Genomic DNA, 22,467 nt, shown 5'->3' with positions numbered 1-22,467 from the left:
AATCTCAGCAAAGAGAAGGGTCAGAGCAGCCTAGGAGCTATTCAAAGTGTTCAAGATCAGGTTGGACGGGGCCTTGAGCAACCTGATCTACTGGAAGATGTCCCTGAACATGGGCGGGGGGGTTGAACTAGATGAACTTTGAAGGTCCAACCCAAATGATTCCACAATTCCATGTTTCTGTTGAAACGAAGACTTCAGCAGCAACCCAGGAGGTCCAGGCAGAGTAAGCAGACTGCAGCACACCTTCCTCAGTCACTCTCCCACACAGTGCAGGGGACTGCCCAAAAGAACAGGAGGGAGAACAGCGACAGGACCCCACTCTTCATTCCCCCTTTGTAACCCCACAGCAACATCAGGACCACTGCTGAAGTCAGACAAGAGCAAGTAGGAAAACCTGGAATTACAGCAAAGGTTAACAGGAAAGGCGTAGTTCATGCCATTTGTCATATTATGCTTTGTCTTTTCCTCTTCCCAAACAACTGTCCTCTCTCTGCATAGAAAGGAAACCTTTCCATGATGAGGTGGGTTCATGCCATGAAAACTCTAATGAGTAGATGAAACAGCAATGCAATTCATTGTCTATTTAAACACTGCAGTGGGTTAATCCAGCAAATAAAAATGGAGCATGAAGCAGATGGCCCTTTATAGTTCTCATGATTTCTTAAATATTCCCTCCCAATGCACAGTCATTCCTGTATTTAACATGAAATGCCCAGCTTTCACCATGTGCACATTATGCAACCATTCATACGACCTCATAAATGTTACATCTTATAGAGCAATTATTTTTTTATGCCTTTTTTTAAAGGAAAAGCTGTATCATGTCATGGCAAAGCATTCTCAGGTGTGTTGAAATAATTTAAGGTAGATGCCAATAGCAAATGATAAATCCACTAAACGCAACTATTTGATCGACCTACTTTTTGGACATATATTAATATTCCAGGTTCAAGAAATAACACAGAAAAAGCATTTTGACATTGGATTTGAGTGTAATATTACAACTGTTTAGTATCTTGCAGAACACATGCCAGGAAAATAGGCATCTGAGTTCCTCTCTGCTTCATTAAAGCAATTACTGTCCATACTGAAATAGCAACTGCTACTTTGGATTTCACAAGAACCTATTCTCTGCCACTGAAAAAAAGAAAAATGCAAAAATCAGTGATTGTCTCTTAGATGTTTGCATCCATGACAATCCAGTCCAAAGCTGTCCATATTCCTTGCAAAAAACAGACAACGCAAATACCTTAAAAAATACAGTTCCTCAATTCTGTGACCCACATAAAGTGAAAAAAATTCTAAAAATAATTTTTGTTATTAAAATGCACTAAGATGCTAACACACCAAATGCAATTAATACACCACAAATTAAATCTGCTGCGTGCAGAAAGCCAGCAAGAGTCTCATACACCAACTAATCTCAATTACAAGTAAAACAGCACTTACATACATATTTTGCAATGGGGCATTGACCTCCAGATTAAAAAAACAGAATGTAACCATTATCAAGTTTTATACTTGTGTTCCTTTTTTAAACTACTGTATTGGTACTGTATTTGTGTAATCCGATGTGCAAACAGTGCAGCACCCAGGAACTGACAGAAATTCCTAGACAGAGCCTGAAGAGCCCCCATGGAGAAGAAGCTGGGAGAAGCAAGGAAAAAGTCTGAAAAAGGACCTGGGCACAAAGAAGAGACAAAGCAGGACAGGTCAGAAGTGCTTGGTAAAAGGCAGCAGGGACGTGGGCACACAGAAGCACACTTTGTTCCAGAGCTGGAATTAACCCCAGGATTTCCAGCGTGGTAAGCCAGTTTGTATGAAGCTATTGAAAAAGTCATTCAAAGTGAGGAGCTGCTGACTGCTAATTTAGGTTTAGCAGCAAAGCTCTGAACTGTGCATCTCAATTTTTTTAATCCTTACCGTGATCTATTTCTGTACTGAATTATTTGCTGCTTTCTTCCTAATGGATCCTCTAAAACTACTTGAAAATGCAGGCACAAAATTGTGTTGAAACAACCTTGTGATGACTTTAAGGCAAGCACTCCAGAGACATGACAGCAGGAATCTGGTTTTGTCTGCCAATTTAACTTACTCCCCTCCATGCACACAACTATAATTTGGTCCTTAATTGTCCCATCAGAGTAATTCATGAAGGTTGGATTCAAATGTTGGGATCTGTTTGCAGACTGATGCCCAAAAAATTCCTGAAGCAGCAGTCTGGCTGCAAGTGACAGTTTCTGACAGGCACAGGAGGAGATATTTGGCTTTTTAGGCAGACTTTATCAGTGACTGAAAACCAAAAGGTCAGCTGAAAACACCCTTAGGACAGGTAAAATCACCTGAGAGGCACAGCAACAGGAGCACACTGATACCTGCCCAATGCACCTCTTTACTCCACTGTTTGCAAACAAACCCGATGCACTGCAAAGCAAGTTGTTGCAGACATTTTGTACCAAAGGCATGACAAAAATAATACAGCAAGGTGTCAAAAGAAACCTTTGTGGGGTTTGGGAATACAAAGAGACATTTCACTGATCCTCCTGTCACAATCACATGTTTTTCTGATGGTATGAACCCGCATTAGGAAGCCCTCAGGCTAAGCTGATTCCTGAAGCACCTGAAGTTTGAATTTGAAATAAGTAAAAAGCTCTTAGAGTGCTCATAAGATTTATTAGCATTACATGGTATTTTACAAAGCAAAGAATTTAAAAACCTAGGTTCCTACTTGCCTAATTGTGATCCACTCAAGCATAATAATTTCCCCTGTAGTGCCTCAGAGGCTCAATCCCTTAGCTCACACCAGCAAAACATCACTGAGGCACTGACAGAAGTCACAAATTTGTGAGGCAAATAAATCTCACTGTGACCAGGAAAAGAAATTTTTTTCTCATATGGCCAAGATTATAAAAAAATACTAAGGCAGTTATGGAGAATAGGCTGAATAAGACTATCATAGCAGGTCACTGTATTTAAGGGAATGCGACGCTATCTAGTGAAAAAGCAAGGAAGAGATTCTGTATGAAAAAAACAAAAAGAGATCATTTAATTGGAGGTTGTGTCACAGGCATAGAAATTAAGTTTGCATGCTGCTTTTGCAAGCTTATTATGGTCTTATTACAATTTCTGTATTTGCAGCAAATTTATATCAATATTTCATGCTATACTGAAGTAAGATAGATGCATTTAAACTGAAAATAATTGGTCTTCTGCTAAATTTATTTATATTCAGCAGTTTATATTTGTTTTTCTATTTCATATATTTAATTTGCATTTATTTTGGCGAGCATAGAATATTTAAAATGGGTATTATAAAGTCAAAGATATTCTTACAGCATGAAAGAGATTTAGAGAGGAAAATTTTTTTCAGTTTAAAATTGGAGCAAGCATAATTGAATAATGAGAAGAAATCTGAACCATCTAAAAGAATTATAATTAGAGCCCAAGTCAAAGATGACAAATTTCACCATTTAGAGAGATCATGATGAAAATGGTAAATATGAGTTGTCATGCTTTAATTAAAAAGGAGTGAAAACGGCATGAAAGCATTCATTGTTAAAATGTTCTTAGCACTGTAATTATTTTTATTGATTAAAGTAATTATTAATTCATGAACAGGCTCTAAAATGTTGATACTGTAATTCAAGAAATGAAGAAAGGAATTTGCCATCTCATTTATTCATGAAACCCTTGTATTTCCATAAATAGATTTTTATAAATGCATGATAGCTAAAAAGAAAAAAAAAAAAGCGTAGCCCAACCTGAGACAAACTCCTGAACACATCCAAACTTACAGAGTGCAGAGCCCCACTGAGAAATCTACCCTCTGCTGTTTGCCCAGCACTGAATTACACCATTGCTCAGCTCCTCACTGCATCTGAATGGCTTTTCAGCAGAACTGCCTTCACTGTATTAGCCTGGTGACAGGAATGATACTGATACATTACAAAAAAGGGCTCTCTTCCCTCAGATCTGTCCTATTCTTCCTCCTGGAGATTTTTTTGTGCCTGGGTGATAGAAAAAAAATGTGTCCATATTTCTAAAATGCGTGGGACATTTTAGACCTACATGCACAAGCTGGTGGGGATGACAGGGACCCCCTGAAAAACCACTGCCTTGACGCACACAAGCACAGCAGTTCCCACCTGTGTCAGTCTTGCTGTGCATAACGTGCTCTTGGACAGCAAATGGCAGCTTCCCTGGAAGCACCAGCCTGATAGAGGCCAAGTAGCATTTGGACAATGCTTTCAGGCACATGGTGTGACTCTTGGGGTGTCCTGTGCAGGGCCAGCAGTTGGACTCAATGATCCCTGTGGGTCTCTTCCAGCTCAAGAGAGTCTATGATTCTGATTTTATGAGTCTGGTTTTTTGTATGGAAGGTCAAGAGACATAATTCCCAACCCCTGCTGACTGTAGTTCAAAAGGCCTTATTGTCAAAAGGGCAAAGTTCTGGAATTCCTAGGAACTGAGTGTGGTGGGAGATAAGAACTCCATGAGCATCTCTCTGGCATGCTGCTGGCAATAACCTACACACACCAGAGACAACAGCCATCCTCAGAGAACTCTTCTGGCATCTTCTAGAACACTTTCCCTGTGCTAAGAATTTCAGGGTTGGCTGCTGACACCTGAGTGGGCAAAAGCAGGCACTGGGGGAAGCTCCTGCAGGTGCACAGAATGGGATTGCACAGACAGCCAGGTCAGCAGCTGGGCTGACTGGGTGACATGGGGGGCTCTGCACAGAAGGAGGGGTGCTGGGAAGAGGTGTTTATAATGCCCTGCAAGGCAGCCTAGGACAATGTTTAAAGCCTTTTCTGCCTGAATGCTGTACCCTTCAGACACAGTTGCAGGGAAGAGGTGTCACAGAACTGGCTTTGGGGTCTGTACTTTGTGTTATCTGACATGTTCTGAAAAGAACCTTCCAAGTCTGACTCCACATCAGCCTGGACAGGATCTGCTGTATTCAGCCAGCGTGACTTTAAATGTATTCCAAAGGTGCTCCTCCCCTTTGCTGGCAGGCTGCAATGCTTAAACTCTTTTTACTTATTATTATTATTATTATTATTATTATTATTATTATTATTATTATTATTATTATTATTATTATTATCATCATTATTATCATTATTATTATCATTATTATTATCATTATTATTATCATTATCATTATTAATCATTCTTTCTTTCAGCTCTGTTTTGTTTTTAATGGCACCCTTGTGATTAACAGCACTTTGCCTTCACTCTCCTCTCCCACCCAGCCCTGCTCTAACTTTCCACTTATTTATCATCTCTGAGCTCTAGGGTGGGGGACAGTGCTGCACCTGCAGCCTCTGTCACCCCATCAGCCCTCCTTGATGTGCTCAGCACTGGGTGCCCATCCTTCTGAACACTTCCTTCTCTCTCTACCCAAACAATCCTGATTCAGGGCAATATCTCAAGTAAGCTCATGGACAAGCCTTTGCACCTCCTGTTTCACCAGCAAGTCCCCATTCTGGTGGGGGAAAGCCTCGATTGTCACCATGATATTTTATGAAAATCCCTTAGCCAGGATTTTTCTCCCGAGAAGCTGAGAAGCCTCAGAAAAGAAATGTAAACAATAATTATCTGATTGTTTTGGAATGTGGTCTGGAGGTTGCTTACCAACAGGTGCACGTTTGATTGGTTCCATGTGAATTGTTTTAATTTAATGACCAATCAAAGCCAGCTGTATCTGACTCTGAGTCAGTCACGGGTTTTTATTATCATTCTCTTCTAGCTTTCTGATCTGTTCTTTTCTCTATTTCTTTAGTATAGTTTTAGTATAGCATTTTTAATATTAAATCATATCAGAAAATAATAAATCGGCCTTCTGAGAACATGGAGTCAAATTGCTCATCTGTTTCCTCATCCTGAGACCCGCAAACGCCACACTTGAGGACAGCCCCGGTGAGGAAAACAGGCTGATGCTGATACAAAGGTGTCCCACACTGCAGGGCAGGTCTCTGACAGCCTCTATCACAGATACAGCCCTAGTGCCAGCTCTGTGCATTCTACCCAAACAGAAACAGCCAAAACACGCAAGAACTCACTGCTTTTGGAAAAAAAAAATCATTATTAATTGAAAAAATTATGGTCTTCTGAGGCACAATATCCCTGTTGACACTGGTTACAGGAACACTGGGATGATGTGGGGTGAGGTGAGTCCACAGACACCCAGTTGTCCTGTGAAGAGGCACCATCAGTCAGAGAGCAGCTGAAACAAGTGGGCAGAGCTGGGAGATCTGCATGCTGGTCCTTCTCCTGACTCTGCTTCACCTCTACCTCTTTGATCTTCGCTTTTCCAGAGCTTGTCCCAGCGCTGCTCCATGCCTCTAGGGCCCCCTGTGCAAATGCATTTCAGAAATGACTAATCACTGGTATTAACTGAGAGGACAGTTAAAGGACTGCAATGGGGAAATCTCAGCAGAGTACTGCCAGCAGTTGCTTTGTCAAGCCAGCAATAAATAACTGCAGCAAAAAGCCAACTCACATGTCTTTCTGCCTCAGCCATGACAGGCCTATGCAACATACAATTATCCAAAGCAGAACCACACACAAGCCTACTGTCATCCCTAGAATATAGTATGTGTCCAGCGATTTAGGTTTCTGAGGCTTGGCCTCTTCTTCCAAACCTTGCCCTGCAGGAGAAAAGAAAACAGCAAACATTACTGTGCTCTGTGCTACAAATAATCCCACAAGTGGCCTCATTCCCAAAAGAGCAAAAAACTGAAATTCCTGGGAACTGGGTGTGGTGAGAGGTGATCAATCTCTCCTCCTACCCAGACAAGACCACAAGCATCTCTGTGGCACCCTACTGGCAGTAACCACACACTAGAGACAACATTTATCCTCAGAGAGCTGCTCCTGTTTCTTTCTCGACACTGCCTGCAGCCCTGACACTGCCTGCTGGTCCCTGCAAACCAAAACTGCCTTCACGTCCTTCCCAGCAGCCAAGGGCCCTCTCTCCTCCAGTGGCTGGCAAGGAGCTCTCCCTCTCCTGGCTCAATAGTAGTTAGCTCCTCTGCACATCCCTCACACATTCCAGAAGCAACACCAACAGCAGCCACACTCATCCCACCACAGCTATCAGTGTGCTGACGGACAATCCATCACAAGAAGAAGTGCCTGCAGAATCTGTCCTGGGTTGTCATTCTTGCCTTGAAGCTGGGCTTTGCATTGAACACAAATTCAGCACGCACCTGTTCCTGACATCTGGATATTCACATCTGCACAAAGCACCTCTGACCAGTAATTGTACAACTGTGGCAGCAGCTGCCCCTGGGACTATCTAGGAGCTCAGCTGGCAGCAGACACTGTGCTGGACCAACTCGGTGGCTCTGCAGCCCATGCAAGGTGAAACCAAGGTGAAACCAAGTGTCCCTGCAGTAAGGCTCTGACTGGCCCCTTCCTGCTGCACAGGCAGCTAAAAGCGCAGCTCCCCAGGTCCTAACAGTTAACAGAGGGAGTTCTACTAACTGTTCTCAGTTTCCTCCAAGCTTTTCAGGACCTTCTTTGTAACTTCAAGTGTCTGCTGGAAATCATTCCCCGTTTTAGCTTTATATGAGGACATTAACAGAAATGATGAAGTAACATTTCACATAAACAACATGGAAAAGGAAAGCTTGCTCTGTGAAGTCAGTAGAGACTCTCAGATACTCACTCGTGGGATACGAGTTGGGAAACAGCACAGAATCCACCTGAGGAGTTGGAAAAGCCTTCTCCCTGGCCACATCTACAACCAAACACCCAAGAGATGCACCCATTACACATTCTGCTCTCCACTGTCATACCTGAATACAGAATGTGCACAGAGGTCATGTAGTGACAGGGCACACACCAGGAGGCTGGCTAAACATAGCCAAGTGGTGAAGAACCCACTGCCAAGTTTCTGGCCCCATACTGTCACTCCCCACCTCTCTGCTTGTTAGGAACCCCTCATCCCCCACAAAAGTAGCTGCAGCCTGCCCACACCTCCTCGTGGTGTGTTAGCCCCCCATGCTGCACCATGGAGCCTTTCTGGCTCACCCAGCCCTAGCTCTGGCCCTGCTGCTGCCAGCCTGCCTACCTGTTCCCTGCCCTTGTATTGGAGCAGACTGGGTGTCCTGGGCTTCCAGGACCACCAAAAAGAGGAGGAGGCACTGGCTGAGGACCATGGCCCCCCATGCCCGCAGCATGCTGTTGTTGCTGCAGTTGCAGCATTGCCCACAGCTGGCACAGAACAAGTCAGAGGGGCTCTGTGACCTCACGGCCCCGTGGGACCATGTCCTCCCCCAGGGCTGCCCAAGGTGCTCCCATTGTCCATGAATTCCTGAATCTGCTCGCTGTTGAATTTCCTGTTTCTGCATGAGCATGGAAGGAGCAGAAGTGGAGAAGGGTGGACCTATTTTGGGAGGCAGCACTGTGCATGGGAGTGCAGAGCCACTCAGGTCTTTCTTCCCAGAAATCTATATCAAAAGTTCTGTATAAAGACTGCATAAAAGAGCCGACTGCAAGTGCCTTTTTACTATTTTTGTCAGGCAGCATTCTATCATGAAACTAGCTTTTCTCCTCTCCTTTTGCTACAGTTTCATTACCATTAAAAACCATTTCCTACCTCTGCTACTGTCCTTCTAAAATCAGCATGTCTCCCCTAGGCTTATCCCTAGTGAGACAGGCTTATCCCCTTCTCCCTGCAAATCTAGCTTACAGCTCTCTCAACAAGCCATGTTAACTCCTGAGCAGAGAGCTTTTCCCCTTTGAGAAAGGCGTACCCCACTGCAGCCACCAGGTAAGCTGACCTGTGATCAAACCCCTCGAAATTCTGCTGGGAACACCAGGCTCAGAGCCAGGTATTCACCTGTGTGATTTTCCTGTTGAACACATTGAATAACAGCGTCAGATTCTGCACTTGCAACAGGGAGACCCTGGTTGTAGGTACAGACTGAGGAATGCGAGGCTGGAGAGAGGAAAGAGACTGCGCTGCTCTCTGCTGGTGTGGCCTCACCCTCAAGTCTATGTGCAGTTTGGAGCACCACAACAGAAGACATAAAACTATTAGAAAGTATCCAAATGAGGGCTGTGAAAATGGTGAAGGGTCTAGAGGAGACACGATATGGTGTGGTTGAGGTGACTTACCCTATTCAGCCTAGAGGAGAGGAGTCTGAGGGGAGACCTCACAGTGCTCTGCAACTCCCTCATGGGAGGAAGTGGAGGAGCTGGCAGGGATCTCTTCTCTCTGGTGACCACAGACAGGACCCAAGGGAACGGCATGAAACTCTGTCAGGAGAAGTTTAGGTTGGATGCTAGGAAAGGGTTCTTCACCCAGAGCGTGGTCAGGCACTGGAACAGGCTCCCCAGGGAAGTGGTCATGACACTAAGCCTGACAGAGCTCAAGAAGTGTTTGGACAATGCCTTCGGGCACATGGTGTAATTCACAGGACTGGATTATTCTGGTGGGTCACTTCCAAGTCAGGAGATTCTATTATTAATCTTGGTAGGGGGTTAAAAAAATATCTGTGGTGATATTTAAGGTCATGGGATCTCAAGTGGTGTCTGATGTGAGGAGAGTGGGTTTGTATAAAGATCCATCAGCTGTGAGCCAGATGGATACCAATCCTGCAACAGGATATGACTGTAAGCAGGACGTCAAAGAGATTTTAATTATGCAACAACTTTAAGTAAGAAGGGAAAAAAAGAGAGGGGGGAGAAGCTCATTTTGGAGATGTCAAGAATACTTTGTGTGACAGATTGCTAGATTCTTTTGTTTAGAAGGCTAGACAAGGGTCATAAGTGAGAAATAGAAGGAGCATAGCAGCTACTCATTTGTTTTTAATACTCACAATTTTTCTTGCAGATTAGCTTTGCATCATGCTGGAGTCCTAGAGGAAAGAGGAAGAGGGGTGTTTGGTATGGCACACCATGCTCAAATCACTTGGGATTATCTAACTCCTTCCATAACACAAGCACTCCAAACACAAACTGGAAAAAGAGAGTAAGAGCTTGGTGATTTTTGAGTTTGTCATTGTATTTTAATAATTCTTCTGCCAATGCACTTCTTTTGATGTAAGACTGTAACTACAAGCCATAAAACACTATGAATGGACAAGAAAGGCAAGCACTGATCCCTATTCACGGGCACACAGTAACTTTGCAAACTGCCACTTCGGGGGACTGGAAACAGAAATGGAAAATACCCCACTAAATGGTAAACAGAATGCCTGATCATGTGAGGAACATCTCCTTACTGTGCATATTCTGGACACATTCAGGTACTGTACCTACACCTCTGAGCTTGTAGCCACATGCCCCACACTGTCAGGGTCCACAGCACACAGCACACTACCCAGCCTACAGCTACTAATACTGACAAAATAAGGAGTTCCAAGAGTGCCAAAAGGAGTGAACCACAAGAAACAGGTGGTCTCTAATGGAACATATTTGCAAAGACAACACTGGAACTCCTGCAAAGTGTACTGTCAGTGACTGCCAAGCAGCCACCTGATGCCCAGGGTGATGCTATCATACAAACAAATGGAAGACACAGTAATCCCCATATCCAACCTTTGTCACTTCCTAAGGCTAACAATCTTAGAACCACACAACTTTGACTTTCTCTATAAGTTTGCCTTAAAAAAGACACATAGAACATGAATCCTCAAGTTCCAGCAACACTATGGGAATAATCTCTGTCATGTGAAATAGACACTTAGGAAATCCTGCAGAGCCCTGTTTCATTGAGGATCGTTGATAAAGCTGAGTAAAATCCTGCCTAGCAAGCTCTCTGGAATCCTGGATGCTTTGGATCCAGTAACCTCCAGAAGGACATGTTGAACCCACGGGTTCCTTCAAGGACAGACACCAGGGAGACTTCTAAAGGTACAACTGCCAGCCCTCGGGAAGAAATTCCATACTGAAAGTTGCTTCGTGACAAACAGGACAAATCAAATCATTTCCAAAACCTTCTTTAGCCCTCCTAAGTTTCTGTAGACATAATGATAAAGAATAGAGACAGACATCTCTTCCCATATGTTTTTACAGGAAATTATGACACAGCCTCAGTAAATGAATATGATTAATCATTTATAGAAACATTCTCATTCCTGACAGCACAGGAAAAGAAAAAGGCATAAGTAAAGTTAAGATTCGCACATCTTTCCACACTATGAAAAAGACTACCATAATCAAGGCTCACAGAGAAGCCTGCTCCTCCTGCAGAGGAAGATGGGAAATTGGTTCTGCTACAACTGCAGAAAGTAAGAAAAGCTTAAAATAGTCAGTATTTGGGCTACAACCAGTTTTCAGAGGCATTATTGCAAGGAAGAAGACCTGCACACTGGCATTACTGAGAAGGAGAAGACTAAGCAGTCAGAAGAGAGAATGGCCAGAAGAACTTCATACCACACATGGCTCTGGCTTCAGATGAGAAAATCTCCCCCTTTACTGCCTGAGCTGTATTGCTGCTATCTACAGTCACTTTGCTTTGCACTGAAAATTTTTAACACTGTTTTTAACTACTGGTACTATAATACCCATCACCATATTTATTTCTTTCTTCTGGACTAAATTTTCTATGGGTAACTCACCCAAAGAGACACAAACATTGAGGAAAGAAAAAGAAATCTTTAAGATGAAATGCTTATGTACCACTCATTTCTCTAAAAATGTTGGCAGCTATTTGAGTTTGCATTTAGGATAAACACTCGATTGCCTACAGTTTCACAAAAGAGAAGAAAAATATTAAGGAAGTATAGTTTTCTATTTTGAATTGAATTGTCCCATAAACAGAAAATATTGTTCTATTTGTTCTCCGTCCAACATGTCATTTTTGCAGACTTTTGTTTTAGTTGAAAATATAATCTCATGTGACATTTATACTACAGATTTTAAAGACAGGTGCCTGCCAGGCTTTGAATCTCTTCAATGAGAACAGGAGGTAAACAAATCCAAAGTCTTTAAAACTGCATTTACTAACTTTTCATTGTCACACTGGAAAACATCAGTGAATAAAGTACTCTTCAAAGAAGCTGCTATATCATTACATTAAAAGCATCCCAAACCATTTCCTCAATGATACATTATAATGTGTATTGCTGGAGGTCAGTGATGTCCACACTACATAGAGATGTTTCATCATTTGTAGAAACATTCTGACTTCTGAAAGTGGAGGAGAAGAAAGGGTCATCAGCGAGGCTGGATTCTTCTCTTTTGAAAAACATTGTTGGAAATGCACGTGATTCCATAAGCCTAAGCATACCCTGGATAAGATATATTTATCATTAGCATGCACTCAAGCAGCTTCATGGGCTGCCAGGAACACTCCAAAGCATTCTTCCATGGACTTGGTGTGCACAGGAGGCAGCAGAGCAGAGAAATGGAGCGCTCCTGCCATCGTGGTTAGGACCAGTTTGGGCACAGCCACAATGTACCAACAAAGCACTTCTTTAATTGTTATTTTGGCACCTTGTAGTAAATGGTCTTAAGCAAGGAGGATTTTATGAGTGTGAGCATCCTATCGCTCTGCTTCCAGCTCTACCCAGAGTGACTCAAGCTACCATACGTAGGAGAGTTTACCCTTACATAGTCTTAACCCACTGGACAATTCATTATATTTGAAAAGTGAAGAGCACTCACTTGGCAATTAAATCTCTCAAGAAGGAGGTGCTACTAGGACTCCAAAGGCTTTGGAAGTTAGAAGCCTTGACTTCTGCATGAACCCTCTTACTAGAACAGAAATCAGACTCATAGTCTTTCAAGGACAGAAACATGAAGCAAATTGAATGATCCTACAGAATTAAACACTGCTATTAGAAGCTGTTGAAAATAAAGCAAGTAGATGCTGTAATCACAGACCACAAGTATGAGATAGCAGTGAGTAAGTCTTTGTATCTTACTTTTACAATACATAGAAACCCCAAACTATTTCCTTCTAAACTGCAAAAGCAGATTCCCCTATTGACAGGGATGCTAAAAAAACACCTTCTACTACAACAGAAGCAAATTTTAAATACTCCACATTATAAATGTACCAGAATTTAATTTGGCATTGAAATATGATTAAGCTTCCTGATTGAAATTAAACAAGAAAAAATAATTGCAGTGTTGCATGTCTCACTGATAAAAACCAAGGAAACCTCAGAGCACCTTCTCACCACAAGAATATTTCCTCCTCATCTCCTCCCTTGCTTAATTACTGAAATCTTGAGGTACAAACTGTACAACAGACACAATGCAAAAATAAAACTGCTCTACCATATATTATCAGAACAAGAAACCTCATCTCTTTTTTCTAAAAGTATAAGCTATTTTTCACAGCTCCTAATTATTAGGTAGGATAAGGAAGAATTCAGGAAAAAAAGGACATAAAAAGTCCTGAGTGGTTTAGCACTGAAACAGCAAAGGAAAAAGCATCTCTCATTAATTCTTTCTCCCAGTTTTACCAGCAAAAAAACCATACCAATTATTTTAAAGCATAACAACTGTCATGTTGTGCATCAGTTCAAGTTCCACAGCATTTACATGCATCAAAAACAAATCTGCACACTGTTAGGCAAAAGGTAGATTAGCAAGTCTCAGCAGGCAATCACATGGCTGAAGGGAAATGCAAATGTGGTCCTGCTCACAATCTACTGGTCTTTTGATGAGAAGAGAGGCTGGGATCAACCAAAAGAAGACATGTGATAAAGTTTAAAAAAACTTTTTTTTTTTTTTTTTTTAGATCTCTGTATCTTTCAAAAGTTTGGTATTGATGTCTTTGATGGAAAACTCAAAACTAGCAAGAACAACAGATACATTTCCTTGCTTCCTGATAACAAGAGGGTTGATGCAGTCATATTTATGGACAGTATGCTGGCTGCTTATTTGTGTCTTTTTATACTGAGGAACATCCAGATTATTCATTTAATATTTTGTCCTAAATATTGTTGTTTTATATACAATTTACAGTCTGATTTCTTTGGAATAGAATTGCAAACAAGACCAAGCCAAGCAAAATCTCCACCCTCACAGAGACTTTGTTAAATTTGCAACTAAACCCACTTTTCAAGCAGAAAGGACAAAGTTCAGGCCATGTCCCTTCGAGCACATTGAAGTATGTGGCCAGAGCTGCTGTTCTACAGAACTCTTGCATCACCAGGGGTAATTCTGCACATGCCTTTGATGACTTCTGCTTACTCTACCTACCTGAGCAAATTCCAAGCACGACTGCAAACAGCAGGGGGGCCTTGGTGTGTTTGGTTTTTTTGTTTCCAAAATAAGACCACAAGACATAAGGTGAAGTGCTTAGAAAAAGAGATCTTATCATTGATTGATGTGTAATTCACTGCAGGAACATTGCATTTTTCTCCTGGATGGTGTCTCCAGCCACAAGGAAATGCTAGGAGCAGCCAAGATCCTTTCAAACAATGTCATCTCTACCAGTCAAAAATACTTGTCCTTCCTTCCTTGCTGCTACAAAATGGAGAAAAATTACATTTATCAAAACCCAGGTAGGGTGTATATTAATAAGGAAAAAAAAAAGCAAGCATATTCTGGACCTTGAAACTCTGAACTCCATCTGCACCCTCATTCACTTTCCAGCATGCACTCCTAGTGGAATATGAGTGCATTGGAAAGCTGTTCTTAAGGACTGCAATTCATGGTGCTGAGAAAAGAAGGAGCAGTAAAGTGAAGCAGAGAATTCTGGTTTTATATTTACAGCTTTCTACGTTTTTAATCACTATACTTACTGTATGTTTGCTGGTAAATTTTCTGTGCAGTTCAAGCAGTAAAACTGAAAAACTGAGAAAAATAAATCCCACTGCGTTCAACAGTGAATCAGACAGTGGCAACATCTTCATAATGGATGCATTCCTGGTGAAAGAAAAGGCTGTACTTTGTATTAATTTTCCTGCCTGAGGACTAACAAGTGAAACAAAATAGGGAAATACCCCTCCAGATTGCTGTACCAGGAACATTTTGTTTAGAAGAATGGACTAAACTATTCCCATTAACTGGCTCACTCAACAATGCATGATTTTGGAAAAGTGCTCAAAAATAAAATCACGGCACAAAATCAAGGGAATAATTTTTGTTTTCATCCGAATTTGAATGCAAATGTAACTTTACAAAAGGCCTATGTTGAAAGTTGATCACATGATTTTGGAAACCCCTGAGCTGTTTCTGAACCCCCCCTTTATGCTCACTCTCTAAAAAGACAAACATGACCAGATTGCTCGTCCAAGTAACTCACAAGCTGACAGTTAACAGGTAAGAATGTTCCCTTCTTTCCAGCTTTGAAACTGCCTGCTACCAAATGTCCATTTTTTTTACGTCTTAGGACATCATATTTTCTATTTATAAAGAATATTTTTAGGAAGAAATTAAATTCACAAACCAGTGACGTGTTCATGAAAATGAAAGAGCCCATGAAAATAAACAAAAAAATATTTATTTTCCTATGACTGCAAAATATATTAGTGCTGTGGAAAAATTCCAAATTCATACTTGGGTAGGCAATAGAGCTGGTAAAGTGAGTCCAAATACTTGAGAAATTGTAGGCTGGTGAAGAAGAACCTTGAGACTGAGGAATGCTGACTTAGCCTCACCTCTACCTTGCTCTAGAGCCTTCACTGAAGTCAAAGTGCTTTGTGCAGCAGAGAGTGAGATGCTCAGCAACATTAACACATTTTTATTGCCACTGCCTTCTCTATGCTAGGGTCTGACATTTTTTGAAAATAATTAAGATTATCTTTTAGCAAGACATACCTAGCTGAGATTAAAGTCACTTACATGATTTCTTGAGCAAATGTAGTGAATAAAGTAAATAAAATCCTACCGTGAAATTCCATCTTTATTGAAAAATGTTACTCTGTTATTCTCAAGATTGCAGAGGTTATGAAAACATGCTCTGTATCCCCCCAGTAACTTGAAAAAAGCAGTTTAATTACTTCCATCCTACATAATGAATCATCTTTACCTTTGCATCAAATCCAGATGTATCCTTCATATTAATTTGCTCTTCCAGGACTTCACCTGGAAGTCTCTTTTGTCTTCTTAAGAAGAATCAACTAAGAGCTCTTCCCATAAAAAGTTGATGAGCAGATGCTTGGTTCCTAATGATATTTCTGAGGTTAGTCTACTCTAAATGAAACAGATTAGCTAAGTTTTAGCCACTGAAGAATCATCTTAAACAAAGGTCACAGAACATCTCACTATGCAATTAATAAAGATTCAGCTAGTAATTCCTTGATCAAATATTAGTATTTTTGATTGGTCCCAGAAGAAATATCCTTCTATAATGCAAACCTGGCACATGAATCAGAGCCACAGCTGCTGCCTGATATAATCAGTGTACAATATTCTAATCCCATGAACTCTGACTCAGCAAGCATCTGCTTTCCAAATCAACTTTATCAAACAACATTTTTTCTTCAGATTTTTGTCAGCCAAGGTTTAAAAGGAAACAAATTTAAAACTCTTTTGCAGATGCACTTTGAAGTCAAGTACTGTCTTTTACCTTCTCTCCAGAAGATATTCCCTGGGAATTTATATGATTATGACACTGAGTTAGGCTGTTTAATTAGTAAAAAGGACACTGCAAAGTTGTTTTTTTTTACTGACATTTTATTCAGGCTACAGTTAGAGGATTTGTTGGATCCACAAAGCTTGATGTGCAAGTTTTAATTGTTAGTGGTTTACTATACCAACAGTCCCTTGGGTAGTAGGAATTAAGTACATTTATAACAACCATGTTTAAGTCCGTACATTGATTACCTGTCTGCTTCTAAGCACACACAGAAAGACATAAATAGTGGAGGTCCAGAGCGACCATTCTCTCCTACTACCCTGCAATTAAAATCAGTTTTGTGATTACAAATTTCCCATGCAGTTTATAGACTGCGACCTTTCCTACCACTGCAAGAAAAGAATTTCAGTTGCAGATTCTTTCAGAAATGAACAATATTGATACCAAAGCCTTTCAGGAGAGGCAGAATGCCAGTTTATTATCATCTTTTTGCCTTTATGGTTTTTGAAGTGCATTCATTTGGATTGTAAACAAGTAGTAGGATCATTCTACATAGGTGAGGGTGAGCCAGAAAGAAGGAACATCACAGCAACCTCATCTTGTAAAAGGAAAAGCACAAAACTGTAGAAATGGTGACATGAAACATTCTAAGTCTGAGATCCATTGAGCCTTCCACTCAAACCATGACTATCACCAGCATTGTACCATTAGGTCACCTAGAGTTTTATCAAGCCAAGTCTTGAAAAACCTTCAAGAGTGGAGACGTTGGATGACCTGTCCCAGTGCCACATGATCCACCTACTCGAGTTCTTTTTGTAATGTGCAACCTAAACCGCCTCATACACCATCTGCTGTTGCCACTTGTTATATTCTCCATCACTACTTAGAAGACCTTGCCTTATCTGCAAATGCTTTTCAAGGCATTTCTTCAAAACTGGAAAAGCCCAGTTCCTTCAACATCACTCACACAGGGTGTGAATTCTAGCTCTTGCTCATTGCAAGTAGCCCTCCTTCAACACCTGTCCAGTTTCTCAACACCCTTACAAAACCAAAATCTTATGTGCAGCCTCACAGAGTGACAGAGAGACAAATAAAAGCTCCTCTCAGTCTGTTGATCTCATTACTTTGTATACACCAGTGAACAAATGCTCAGGAGAGAGGGTGTAAGGATGCAATTAATACAAAAGAAGCCTTGGCACAGCACAGACACTCACATACTGGTGACAGGGGAAGGGGCACAGGCAGAGCAAAACGCAGAACACAGGGATGCATGCTCCATTGCTTCTTCTCCCAAATTTGAGGCAGGCCTAGTTTTCAAACAATATTGCTCCCCCATGATAAAATACTTCCTCTTCACCTCCTTTATGTGTTGGCTTTTATTGCTAAGGGTTTGCTATGCTATCTTTGCCAATTATAACAGGACTTAGTATGTATGCCTTAGATGGCTGCCTATTTCAGGGTGGATGAATCCCCCCTGAAAACATCTCTCTTAGTCAAGTGAAAGTGGAGGGAATCTAGAGCTCAAATTCACTGTGCCTGTTTCCTAGCTCTACAGTGTAAGTGTCTACAAATGAATGAGTCATTTGGGGTGGATACATACAGCCAAAAACTTTCACAATCTTTTTTTTTTTTTAAACCCAATACAGGAATCATTTTCAAAACAATGTTACATTATACCCTCCAAGTTATTGACAGGTTTGAAGATAAACTACTACAAAATAAAAGAGCTCAAAGACAAATGAGTCCTATAATTGGTTAACTATTGCTCTTTACCCAACACATACTAAGAACATTCCATATGCATTTAATCATTATGGATTCATTAAAGATAATTGCTACATTGATATACTCTAAAGCTATTTTCTAAAAAGAAACAAACATAAACAAACTTCCATTGTAAGATTTCATCTTTCTCCAAGTGTTACACAGTTAAAATAAACCCTCTGTATTTAAAACTAAATGTTAGAATTAGCATAAGCAACTATAATTGAGGTTACAGCATAAGAAATATTATTTCCTATTATTTCTAATAATTGCTAATAAGTTCAGAGTGCTACTGTCCTAGCTGAATTCAAAGATATGATTAGCTAGTACAAAAATAAAGTAGATAACTTCAGTGGAGGTAAGCTTTATGAAAGTCTGTTTTAGTGCTATGGGATTGAAAAATCTCACCATCCCAGCACTGACTTTTATCTTACTTAATATTACATTCTCATTTTCCAAGAGCTACTTGTGCAGCCCAAATCTGCTCCCAGTTACATGCCATACTAGTTTTAATGATTCTTGACTTTTCAGGGTTTAACCCCAGCTAGCAACTAATAAGTACCATGAAGCTGCTGACTCACTCATCTCATCCTCCATGGGGTGTGGATTAAGACAAAACCAGTTTAATAATTGAAACAAAATTGTTATTATTTTTGATCACATCCACTGAGAGCTCATGACATTCATCTTGCCAATTTATTCCTAAAAACTAGATCTCCCCTTCAGTCTCTTGACCGTGCTTTGCTTTAGGGCAAAACTGGCTTTCTGAGGGACTTGGACTATTTTCTTCCCCTTCCCAAAACCTCCTCTTCTGTTACCTCACATGATGATGCCATCACCGTATTGCAGGTTTTCCCCAGCTTCACCCTGTTCCAGTATAGTCAGCATCAGTCCATGGCAGATGGCAGGGCTGTGTGTCCACCCCTGGGAATGTCAATTCCAGGTGCATGGCCAGCCCCATAAGTGAAAGCAAACTGTGGCCTGCACTCTGCCACCAAAGGGACTGAAAAAGATCCCTTAGTGACATCAGCTGTGCTTTACCACTTGGCTGCCTCTGCGTCAAGCTCCTATTGAAGGGAGTAGGACATACCCACTTTAAATTGCTGGAATTAAGTACTTGCCCCTACCATCCCACAAACTCTGCCACTCCTGACTAGCCAGTCTCAGGACACATCTCTGGGTGGCATTTTTAAATAGTTGTTCAACCTTAAATAAGACCTGGAACACATTCAGAAGATATAGCAATAGGAACATGCTGGTTTGAACATCTCAAGGATATTCAAAATTCTGAAGAGGTGTTGGTATTTTCCTGAAGGAGAAGAGAAAGGGAAGCGTCTCTGCCGTGACTGGATCTCAGAGGAGAAAAGGTAAAAGGTAAAAGAAACTTATTTATAGTTTCCTGGAGTACAGATATGACTGCAATGCCGAGTACAAATACCAGATTAGTTTCAAGACCAGCAATTCTATCACATCATAAACCAGGGTTTGTTACAAAGTACAACGTGATAATCTTAGTCCAGTTCCCACAGGTATTGAACAACACAACAGGGAACATGTACTGCAAGTAAGGGACTACACAGTGCAACTTTAAGTACAGCCACATCAATTTTAAGAGCAAGAAAATCATTGTGACTATTAAGTATAAGGAATGCTCGTAACAAATTTTTTCTAACACATTCTAGGCAGATTTGTCCTTAATTCAATCCACTAAGCCTCACATTGGGCATCAAAAGAACTGTCCTGGCTTAACCCAGTTGGCAACTAAATATCACACAGACACTCACTCACAGCCTACACAAACCCCATGGAATGGGAAGGAAAATCAGAAAAAAAAGGTAAAACCTGTGGGTTGAGATAAAAATTGTTTAATAACTGAAATTAAGTCAAATATAATTATAATAAGAGAATGAAAAAGGAGATTTATAAAAATAGGGAGAAATAAACCCAAGTAGAACAAGCAATGCACAGCACAGTTTCCCACCACCCAGCCCATCTCAGAGCAGTGATCATCCCCTTCCAGCCAACTCTCCTGGTTTATGTACTGAGTGTGGCATTCCATGGCATGGAATAGGTTTTTGGCCAGTTCAGGTCAGCTTCTCCTGGCCATGCTCCCTCCCAGCTTCTTGTGCACTTCTGTGCTGGCAGAACACTGGAAACTGAAAAGTCCTTGACTCAGTGTAAGCACCCCTTAGCCACAACTAAAACTTCACTGTGTTTTCAATATTATTCTCATATTGAATCCAAAACACAGTACTGCAGCAACTACTAGGAAGAAACTGAAGTCTATTCCAGCCAAAGCTAGGAAAGTCCACATTATTACTTTTATTCTACTACACATTCAAAAACTCTTGCACTTCTATAATTATTAATAACAAGTTATTAGCTGTAGTTTCAGGCCTCATTTAATGATACCCAGCTAGAAGGTCACACTCCAAGTCCTGCCATCCTCATCACTGAGGATTTAAACTTCATGCAGGCCCTACAGGCAGAGATACAAGTACTAAAGAAATCCTATGACCTCATGCTCTTGGAATGGCAACACAAAACAGAACATCATCACAGGGTTCCCAAAACATTGCCCTCACAGGGCAACGGAAAGAGGAGTTGGAGAGAGAACCTTAAAAATCCCCCGTCTTCCTTCAGCCAATGAGGGATGAAGTGGCAGTGTGGGAGACAATGTGACTGCCCTGAAGATGTGTGTTTCAGCATGTAGCTCTAGAATAATGGAGAAGATGCAGATATGGGAGGGTAAAGGAAGTGTCCAAGGAGTATGTGGGCTGTCACTCTTGAAGCGCTGAGAACGACACAGGAACAGGCGGGAGGCAGTATTGTAGAAAGAGCAAAGAAGGCTTTATTCAAGAGAACCACGTGGTTTATATAGAGTGGTAACAATACATCCTGTTTGATTGGCTAGTTAACAAAAACACCCTTCTCATACACCGTCCTTGAGAAGAACAGAAAGACAAAGTAGAAAAACATCACCTACAGATTGTTTATATTTAACAAGTTATCACATCCTTACAACTCCCTGAAAGTTCTCACAAGCCACTGTGAGAAACGCTTGCCGTTTCTCTCTCTCTGTGCCATGGCATCCACAGTGGGCCACAGAAGAGAGGGGAAGCAAGAGCTCTCTGGCCATCAAAAGAACAAGTGGAACAGGTAGAAAGGGAAGACGAGACAAGTATCAACATTGGCTACTCATGAATAACATGAAAATGATAAAGACTGACCGTATGCTGACAGAGAACAAAAGTAAACAGGGAATCACAAAGCAGGTATCTGGGAAGTGAGACTGAAGAAAACAACAGACAAATCCAGGAAAGAAAGTAACACTGAAGTCTCAACACGTTATTTATTTCAAATTTGTAAGTTTTGATATTCATTTGTTGAAGGCAAGATTTCCTTTTTCCTTGCCTTTTCGAAGACCAACAGATCACTTCACTAAGCTATGTATTGCTGGCACTGTACAGCAAGGCAGCAATTTGGGGTGTACAGGTATACCCTGCACACTCCTCAACAGCAAAGCAGAGCGAGGGAGGGGACATAACCTTTCTTCTGAGGAACTGAGCGTAGCAAGAAGGACCTACCTTCCAGAGCCTGCAGTGCCTGCAATGAGAAAGTTGGGGCTGGGGGTGCTGCAGCTTCACATTGCCCAGAGCCAGCAGCCAACATCCAGACCTCAGAAAATCAGATGGAAGGAAAATTCTCCAGTATCAGAGGAATCAGTGCAGCATTTGCTGCTATTTAGAGCCATTAAACTGCCTAGAAGCAAACACCTTTTGAACAGACATGCTGGTTTTAAATCAACAAAAATGCTGTATACTTTCTTTTCATTCCATCTTATCTATCTACTCTGATTTTTCTGCATTTAAGAAGTTACTTATTCTAGCTTTGACTCAGATAAAATCATTCTTGAATTCAAAACCTTTTTGTCTCCTTCAGAGAGCTTACTAGAGGATAAAGATCTATGTACATCTACCTCAAAGGTCTGTGTCAAAGATTTATTCACAGAGCAAATGAGGAAAGAAGGAACAAGCCTTCATCTGCAGAAAACCTTGTTTTGCCATGAACATGTTCACATTTAGGATCTCCCAGAAATTAACTCTGCTATTCTGTGACCTTGCCACAGCAAGCTACTGCATAAGCATGCATAAGGACACATCAACATTCTTGAAGGACAAGAGAGCCAGAAATTAACCTCATTTGAG

The 22,467-nt window shown here is 41.1% G+C and overlaps 1 protein-coding gene and 1 long non-coding RNA gene across 2 annotated transcripts in view; both read right to left on the bottom strand.

Moving 5' to 3' along the window:
• Positions 1-22,467, bottom strand: part of HS6ST3 (heparan sulfate 6-O-sulfotransferase 3) — a 277,624-nt gene that overhangs the window by 122,335 nt on the left and 132,822 nt on the right. The gene's annotated exons all lie outside the window — the stretch shown is intronic.
• Positions 9,130-22,467, bottom strand: part of LOC119710280 — a 73,619-nt gene continuing 60,281 nt past the window's right edge. The window contains exons 2-3 of the long non-coding RNA XR_005259532.1: positions 9,834-9,872; positions 9,130-9,270 (exon numbers count right to left, since the gene is read on the bottom strand). This is a non-coding gene — a long non-coding RNA (uncharacterized LOC119710280). The remainder of the gene's footprint in view (positions 9,271-9,833; positions 9,873-22,467) is intronic.

This window comes from Motacilla alba, chromosome 1 (genome assembly GCF_015832195.1).
Source record: "Motacilla alba alba isolate MOTALB_02 chromosome 1, Motacilla_alba_V1.0_pri, whole genome shotgun sequence".
NCBI lineage: Eukaryota > Metazoa > Chordata > Aves > Passeriformes > Motacillidae > Motacilla > Motacilla alba.
Note: the sequence above shows the minus strand (reverse complement) of the source record. Positions and strands in the feature narration are given on the sequence as shown.